The sequence below is a fragment of the Lingula anatina genome, chromosome 8 (genome assembly GCF_051362555.1).
Source record: "Lingula anatina isolate TDL-2025a chromosome 8, LinAna3.0, whole genome shotgun sequence".
NCBI lineage: Eukaryota > Metazoa > Brachiopoda > Lingulata > Lingulida > Lingulidae > Lingula > Lingula anatina.
In genome coordinates, this window is record NC_141774.1 from 1,414,436 (window position 1) to 1,424,305 (window position 9,870).

Consider the following 9,870-nt stretch of genomic DNA (forward strand, 5'->3'; position numbering starts at 1 on the left):
GAGTTATTATGACTTTAACATGGGTTTGTTTAAAAACAATTTACGTTTTTAATTCCATTCATTATTACCCCTATGATGTATACCTTGCCTGTAGCATGTGTGTATCTTTGGGTATTCTGAAAAAAAATTCAAGATGTCTGCCTTTTGTCATTAGAATATTCGTACACATAATCAAATAATGCAGGAGATACTGTGAGTACAATTTAAATGTTGTTAACTTTAGATTGTTTTTAAATATTTTACCTTTCATATCCTATTTATCCTTATGAAAGACTCTGGGTGTGTAGAAAGTGTATGTATCCTTGAGTACTATTCGGAGAAAACCCAAGATAGCTGCCAGTTGTCATAGGAATATATCATTCATATGCACATACATGTAGGTGTCAATTAATGGAACAGTTCAGACATTGATTCCAACATGAAATAAAGCCGTTTGATGTTCAAACATGTTAACATCCTTATTAACCTTACTCTTCCCTTACCAAAATTTCCTATAGGATCCTATAGGATCCTATAGGAAATCTTATAGGATCCTATAGGGCACCTTTCCTATAGGATTTCCTATAGGATCCTATAGGAAATTGTTGTAAGTTAAAATCTTGAGAAAAATACATATCTTATAAACAAATATCATTCTAAACAAAAGATATTTGATATAGGTCAATTTTATCAGTGGAATTGTCAATTATATATCACTGTTAAAGCAAAAATGCTTTCTATTGTTTATAATGCACAATCTTATAGTCATCTATAGGATTCTATAGAAATTCTTTAATTTCTATTTTAAAGAAATCTTGAAAAATTGATCATTTGTAAAGTAATCTTTTATGGAGAAATATTTTATCATTAGGAATGTTTTTGTACCAAATAGTCCGGTTGCTTAGGGCAAAAAAATGGCCAAATCGTGACACAGCGGATAAAAGCACCAAATTTTGCATGTGGGTACCTTTTGACATACTAAATCAAATTAGAGCCGTAGCCCACGGAAAAAAAAATTACCGTTTGGCCAAAAAATCCAAAATGGCTGCCAATTTGTGAAATTTTGTGGAAATATATACATATCTGTGTTGATTTTTATCAAATTAAGTATTTTCTCAATGTTTTCCACATCTTTATTACACATATTATGCATATGTGTCAGATAACAAACAAATGTCCTTGGACTTATTGAAAAATCCAAGATGACATATCCGTATGACATAGGAATACTAGAACATGTACAAGGGTTTTCAACTAACTAATGCCAACTAGGAAGATGCATTGCCCACTATCTAATTAATTTTGTTTCTTATTACAAAATAATATATTTGTGGTGAGTAACTAACCTTTATTCACAGGCAATTTGAGAAAAATCCAAGATTGCCCCTTTATATCAAAGGAATACAAGTATACACATAGGGCTTCTTCTGCCATGGAGATATAATATTAATTGATAAATTAGGTTTGTTTCTGAGTATTTTCCACATCTTTTTAATTTACATAATACATATGTGATGAGAATGTTATGTGTATCCTTTTTGAAAACAAAACAAAACAAAATGGCTGCCATTAGCCATAGAAGGTGGGGTTCAGTTAATACCTGCTAGAGATAGGCTTACAAATAAAATGAAGCTGAATTCAGTTGTTCTTCTGTTTTTTTTTTTTTTTTAGTATTATTATCCCATGATACATATCTGTTAGGTAATTAATGTCCATATTTTATCATTTTGGAGAAATCCAAGATGGCCTTCTTTTCCCCATAGAAAAACTGGTGCATTAGATTTTATAGGCACTTCTAAGGCAAATGAGGGTAATCATGATATTTTTTCAAAATACTTTAGGGTATACACTTGTTACTCACCAGATAGATATCTAAAAGTCCAAAAGGAATGTGGGAAATACCGAGAAACAAAATTCATTTTATATTGAACCCAATGTCTCTCTGACAGTAGTTGACTGTACTATTCCTATTGTGAATTGCAGCAATCTTGAATTTCCTCAAATACGCAAGATGCACACTTGCTACACACCAGATTTATAAAGAGTAAGGTTAATAAGGATGTCAACATGTTTAAACATCAAACGGCTTTATTTCATGTTGGAATCAATGTCTGAACTGTTCTATTAATTGACACCTATGTGCATTTGAATGATATTCCTATGACAACTGGCAGCTATCTTGGGTTTTCTCCGAATAATACTCAAGGATACATACACTTTCAAAACACTAAGAGTCTTTCATAAGGATAAATAGGATATGAAAAACATTTAAAAACGACCCAAAGTTAACGACATTTAAATCGTACTCAGTGTATCTCTAGCATTATATGATTATGCGTTCGAATATTCTAATGACAAAAGGCAGACATCTTGAATTTTTTCAGAATACCCAAAGATACACACATGCTACAGACTAGGTATACATCATAGGGGTAATAATAAATGGAATGAAAATCAAAGATTATTTTTAAAACAAACCCATGGAAATGTAATTGTATAATGAACCATATGCCTCTCTAGCAGCAATTGAAACCCACTCATTAGTATTCCAATGTTAAATTGTAGGTATCTTTTTCTCAGAATATCCAAGGATGCACACTTTTTACCCACCAGATATATATCATAGGACTAATAAGGATGGGCAAAACTTGATAAGCAAACACAAATTCACCCTGGTAGTAGATGAAAAGCCATGGATGTGCAGTTGTAATTCCAGTAGTATTCCTATGGCCAGTGACGGCCATCTTGGGTTTTCTCAAAATGATCAGATATGCACATTTATTACCTGCTAGATATGTATCACAGTGTAATAATAATGTGTAAAACACTAAAAAAAAATAAACTGAATTTGATAGTGAATTAGTTGGCATTAGTTCCAACCCTTTGTAATACTAAAAGTATTCCTATTACATATGACGGCCATCTTGGATTTTCTCAAAATGCCCAAGAATACTGTTACTTACTCACCACATACATATTGTGTGGGTAGAAAGGATGTGGAAAACACTCAGAAACCAGCTTAATTTGATAGTGAAAAACTAATCTTTCCAGTTGCCATTAGTTGAATCCCCCGTATACTAGAATTCCTGTGGCACGTGGCAGCCATCTTGGATTTTCCAAAATGCCCAAGAACACTTCGTAGTTACTCACCACAAACATATTACGTGGGTAACAAAGATCTGAGAAACAGACTTAATTTGATAGTGGACAACGTATCGTTCTAGCTGGTAATAGTTGTGCACTAGTATTCCTATGGTTGTTCCTATGGCAAATGACAGCCATCTTGGATTTTTTCAAAAAGTCCAAGGGAACTTGTTTGCTATCTGACATATATGAATAAAATGGGTAATAAGGGTGTGGAAAGCTCTGAGAAAATACTTAATTTGATAAAAATCAGCATAGGTATGTACATAATTCTAAAGAATTCAATAAATTGGCGGCCATTTTGGATTTTTTGGCCAAACGGTAAATTGTTGCCGTGGGCTACGGCTCTAATTTGATTTAGAATGTCAAAAGGTACCCACATGCAAAATTTGGTGCTTTTATCCGCCGTGTCACGATTTTTTCCTTAAGCCACCGGACTAAAATCATTGAAGCTGAAATTATTTTTTAAAATTTATGTTCAGACCATTACAATAATTCCTATAGGATCCTATAGGAAATCTTATAGGATCCTATAGGAAATCCTATAGGAAATCTTATAGGATCCTATAGGAAATCCAATAGGAAATCCTATAGGATCCTATAGGAAATCTTATAGGATCCTATAGGAAATCTTATAGGAACCTATAGGAAATCCTATGCTAATTCATACAGGGAATTTTTATAAGGGCGGCTTGAATGAAAAATAATGAATCTGGTTTAAATATCAGTATATGATTTTGATTTTTAATATATGTTCAGAACATTACAAAAATTCCTATAGGATCCTATAGGAAATCTTATAGGAATTTCTATAGGAACCTATAGGAAATCCTATGCTAATTCATACAGGGAATTTTTATAAGGGCGGCTTGAATTAAAATAATGAATCTAGTCTAAATATTAGTATGTAATTTTTATTTTTTATTTATGTTCATACCATTACAAAAATTCCTTTAGGATCCTATAGGAAATCTAATAGGAATTTCTATAGGAACGTATAGGAAATCCTATGCTAATTCATATAGGAAATTTTTATAAGGCCAGGTTATATGATAAATAATGAAACTGGTCTAAATATCAGTATATAATTTTAAACATATTTTCAGACCATTACAAAAATTCCTATAGGATCCTATACGAAATCTTATAGGAATTTCTATAGGAACCTATGATAATTCATATAGTGATTTTTTATAAAGCTGGGTTGAATGAAAAATAATGAAACTGGTCTTAATATCAGTATATAATGTATTTTTACTTTTTGTGTGATCATATTCACTTACTTCATATTTTTTCTATTATATTGAACGTCAACCTTATCTAATCGGATTTTACTTGACCTTGGCTGTTTTAAAAAGTGAAAATGCAATCCTGCCTAATATATAAAATATAATGTAAAAGTATAAGTGAACATTATGGGTATAGTAATGTCCCTCATAAAGGATGGGAAATGGGGACAAATTAAAATAATATAAAGATACATTATAAATCATGCTCAATCACTTGTAAGGTTTAACAGTCAACTGATGTTAGCTAGAGAATGCCCTACTCCACCAGCCATAACCACATATTCAACAACTGTGAATTTCTTTTGTTAGCCTGGCACCTATTATTAGGTCACTACTCCTGTGGCTATTGTTACACTAGTAACAGTAACCGCCTATTAGGTGTTATCAGATGTGTGGTATCCTGTCTAAGTCTTTGTTTGCTTTGAGACAAGCAGCAAATGAGTATACAGCTATCAAGACAGTTTAAATTCAGGAGCATAGTGGAAGGGTACAGAGTGTAGAAAAATCGGATTGAGGAAGGTATGTATTACAGTAATGCACTGGATCATCTAATCAAATTGAAAATGAGATAATTAATTGATCTAATTTGTAGTGTACCTTCTAAACATTATATATATATATATATATATATATATATATATATATATATATATATATATATATATATTACATTAAACAAGTTATATATTATAATGAAGAAAAAAGGATACATAATGCAATCATTGTTTAGTCTCTTTATTTATTATAGGATAAAAACTGTGATCAATTGTTCATATTTCTTTAAATGCAGTTGAATCTAAAAAAAATGACATTTCATTTAACTTTTGGTTCGTGATTTATTAAAAATTATCTATTTAATGTTATCCACAACTGCCTCCAAGGGACCATCATGATATATAACTGAGGAAGACCCATGCTAATAAATAACATACAATTAACATGTTAGAGGGGCTGTCAGGGCAAATTTCATTACCTCACACGTTCTTCAGGATCGTTTATTTGCCAAGTTTTCTTTCCCTTTAATTTCTTTTCAACCCTTAATGTGAGGTAAACACCATAGTTTGTTTTAAAATATTTTTTGCTAACTTATACATAACGGAAATGAAATGTGCATTGTGAAAATCTGACCATTTTGCTTACACAAAAGCTATAAATTTTAACTTGGGGATTGCTTTTTTGTGGTTTGGGCTGATGATTTAGGTCAAGCAAAGACTGGTGAGAATAGGGGATTACTGTTTACCCTCGGAAATGAGTTTTCTTATAGTTTTTCGGACTTTTTTGGCCCTGGCAGCTCTGTAATGGCATATTTAACCAGAGTAGAGTTTTCTCCAATGCAAATTTCTGCATTTTAAAATGCGTTTCTGATTGTTCCTGTGGACTTGGTCCTATGAAATATGTTAATGTTCTTTATATATATATATATATATATATATATATATATATATATATATATATATATATATATATATATATATATATATATATATATTACAAATTATCCAGCTTTAATACCTTGTCTTTGAAAAAATTCAGTAAACTAATAAAGGCTATGAATTGCTCAAAATAGAATTGGTGCAATGATTATTATTGATCTCATTAGAAAATTTTTCCTTCATCATTTTGCATTTTTGTAGATATGTACAATTAATTGAAATTCACAATGTCTATCTTTCAGAATACATCTGCAAATGGTTCAACACAACTCAGGCAGAGGTTAGGAAGGCCATCACAGTAAAGTTGAACAATGTGCAAAAGACTTTTGTCTGAAATTCTTCAATTATTAAGTGACTAAAGCAGTATGCTGACAATGGACATGGTCTGGCCAAGGGAGGTTTTAGCCACTCATTCTGGCAGGAGTTCAAACTCACACAAGAAACAGACAGTGACGCCACAGCTTGACAAGACGTATTGGATACTTTTGATAACTTATAGAACTTTTTCCTATAGGATCCTATAGGAAAAAGGGACAATTTCCTATAGGATCCTATAGGAAATCCTATAGGAAATCTTATAGGATCCTATAGGAAATCTTATAGGAAATCCTATAGGAAATCCTATAGGAAATTTTCGTAAGGGAATGATCATTGAAAAAATTAACAATGATAATATATAACCTTCCACCTGAAACGCAATTAACGCAAGTGTCAAGATGACATCAAGCTCTAGTCTTGCTAGCATGCCATACTAATTTCAGCTTATCTGCAATTATATATTTGTGCATCAGTTAAAGTTAAATACCTTGATTTCGGCTTATCTACAGTTCGAACTCCTGCCAGAATAAGTGGCTAAAACCTCCCTTGGCCAGACCGTGTCCATTGTCAGCATACTGCTTTAGTCATTTAATAATTGAAGAATTTCAGACAAAAGTCTTTTGCACATTGTTCAATTTTACTGTGATAAGTCTTTTGCACATTGTTCAACTTTACTGTGATAACCTTCTTAACCTCCGTCTGAGTTGCGTTGAACCATTTGCAGACGTATTCTGAAATAAAGACATTGTGAATTTCAATTAATTGTACATGTCTACAAAAATGCAAAATAATGAAGGAAAAAATTTCTGAGATCAATAATAATCATTGCACCAATTCTATTTTGAGCAATTAATAGCCTTTATTAGTTAACTGAATTTTTTTCAAAGACAAGGTATTAAAGCTGGATAATTTGTAAAAAAAATATAAAGAACATGAACATATTTCATAGGACCAAGTCCACAGGAACAATCAGAAAAGAATTTTAAAATGCAGAAATCCGCAGTGGAGAAAACTCTACTCTGGTAAAATATGCAATTGGGCCATTACAGAGCTGCCAGGGCCAAAAAAGTCCCAAAAACTCATAGAAAACTCATTTCCGAGGGTAAACGGTAATTCCCTATTCTCACCAGTCTTTGCTTGACCTAAATCATCAGTCCAAACCACAAAAAAGCAACCCCCAAATTAAATTTTATAGCTTTTATGTAAGCAAAATGGCCAGATTTTCACAATGCACATTTCATTTCCATTATGTATAGGTTAGCAAAAAATATTTTAAAACAAACTATGGTGTTTACCTGGTGTTTATATTAAGGGTTGAAAAGAAATTAAAGGGAAAGAAAACTTGGCAAATAAACGATCCTGAAGAACATGTGAGGTAATAAAATTTGCCCTGACAGCCTCCCTGACATGTTAATTGTATGTTATTTATTAGCATGGGTCCTTTTCAGTTATATATATCATGATGGTCCCTTGGAGGCAGTTGTGGATAACATTAAATAGATAATTTTTAATAAATCACAAACCAAAAGTTCAATGAAATGTAAAGTTTTTTTAGGTTCAACTGCATTTAAAGAAATATGAGCAATTGATCACAGTTTTATAAGAAATAAAGAGACTAAACAATGATTGCATTATGTATCCTTGTTTCTTCATTATAAATTATAACTTGTTCAATGTAATATAGATATGTTGTTTACAAGGTAAACTACAAATTAGATCAAATAATTATCGCATTTTCAATTTGATTAGATGCCCAAATGATCCAATGCATTACTGTAATACATACCTTCCTCAATCAGATTCTTCTACACTCTGTACCCTTCCACTATGCTCCTGAATTTAAACTGCTACAGGAGTAGTGACCTAATAATAGGTGCCAGGCTAAGAAAAGAAATTCACAGTTGTTGAATCGGTGGTTATGGCTGGTGGAGTAGGGCATTCTCTAGCTAACATCAGTTGACTGTTAAACCTTACAAGTGATTGAGCATGGTTTATAATAAAATGTGTCTTTATAAACATATTAATTTATCCTCGTTTCCCATCCTTTATGAGGGACAGTACTATACCCATGCTGTTCGCACTTATGCTTTTACATTATATTTTATATATTAGGCAGAATTGCACTTTCACTTTTTAAAACAGCCAAGGTCAGGTAAAATCTGATTAGAAAAGGTTGACTTTCAATATAATAGAAGAAATATGAAGTAAGTGAATATTATGATCACACAAAAAGTAAAAATATATTATATACTGATATTAAGACCAGTTTCATTATTTTTCATTTAACCCGGCTTTATAAAAAATCACTGTATCGAATTAGCATAGGATTTCCTATCGAAATTCCTATAAGATTTCCTATAGGATCCTATAGGAATTTTAGAATGGTCTGAACATAAATTAAAAATTAAAATTATATAATGATATTTAGATTAGATTCATTATTTTTATTCAACCCGGCCTTATAAAAATTCCCTGTATGAATTAGCATAGGATTTCCTATAGGTTCCTATAGAAATTCCTATAAGATTTCCTATAGGATCCTATAGGAATTTTTGTAATGGTCTGAACATAAATTAAAAATCAAAATCATATACTGATATTTAAACCAGATTCATTATTTTTCGTTCAACCTTATAAAAATTCCTTAAACATACACATTTATACATATTGAATAAAGAATGTAAACATGATATTATCTTTTGTTTTGAGGGACCAGTGCTTATTACCAATTTTGCCAAAGATCCAACAATATATAAAAAGCTGTAAAAATATTCAAAGCAGTTAATATGAATTTCTATAGGTTCCTATAAGATTTCCTATAGGATCCTATAAGATTTCCTATAGGATCCTATAAGATTTCCTATAGGATCCTATAAGATTTCCTATAGGATCCTATAGGAATTTTTGTAATGGTCTGAACATAAATTTAAAAAATAATTTCAGCTTCAATGATTTGGTAAAAAATCATTCCTAATGATAAAATATTTCTCCATAGAAGATTACTTTACAAATGATCAATTTTTCAAGATTTCTTTAAAATATAAATTAAAGAATTTTTCTATAGAATCCTATAGAAGACTATAAGATTGTGCATTATAAACAATAAAAAGCATTTTTGCTTTAATAGTGATATATAATTGACAATTCAACTGATAAGATTGACTTATATCAAATATCTATGGTTTAGAAAGATATTTGTTTATAAGCTATGCATTTTTCTCAAGATTTTAACTTACAACAATTTCCTATAGGATCCTATAGGAAATCCTATAGGAAAGGTGCCCTATAGGATCCTATAAGATTTCCTATAGGATCCTATAGGAAATTTTCGTAAGGGTTGGTAAGCAGAAAAAATTTAAAAGAGGGTTTGAGGCTAGTTGCGCCTCAATGCTAGGCCAAATTGCCCATGTTGCATAGATTTATAAAATCTAACGACTGCATCGAGCTGTTGTCGAAGATGGATCGATAGTATGACGGTTGCTGTCACGGGTAGCAAGCAACGGAATTTCCTTTTTTTTTTGTGTGTATCTTAAAAAGTTAACAAGAAAATCGAAAGAGCGCATGTAGCAACAAGTAATTCAAAGGAGAACGCGTATTTCAAGCAAATCCAATGTGTCGAAAAAGATTCATCTTAGCGCTGAACACAAATAAGAGCGACTATCAAAACAGCTTAAGCAGAACAATAGGCACCACATTGCCGATCGCTG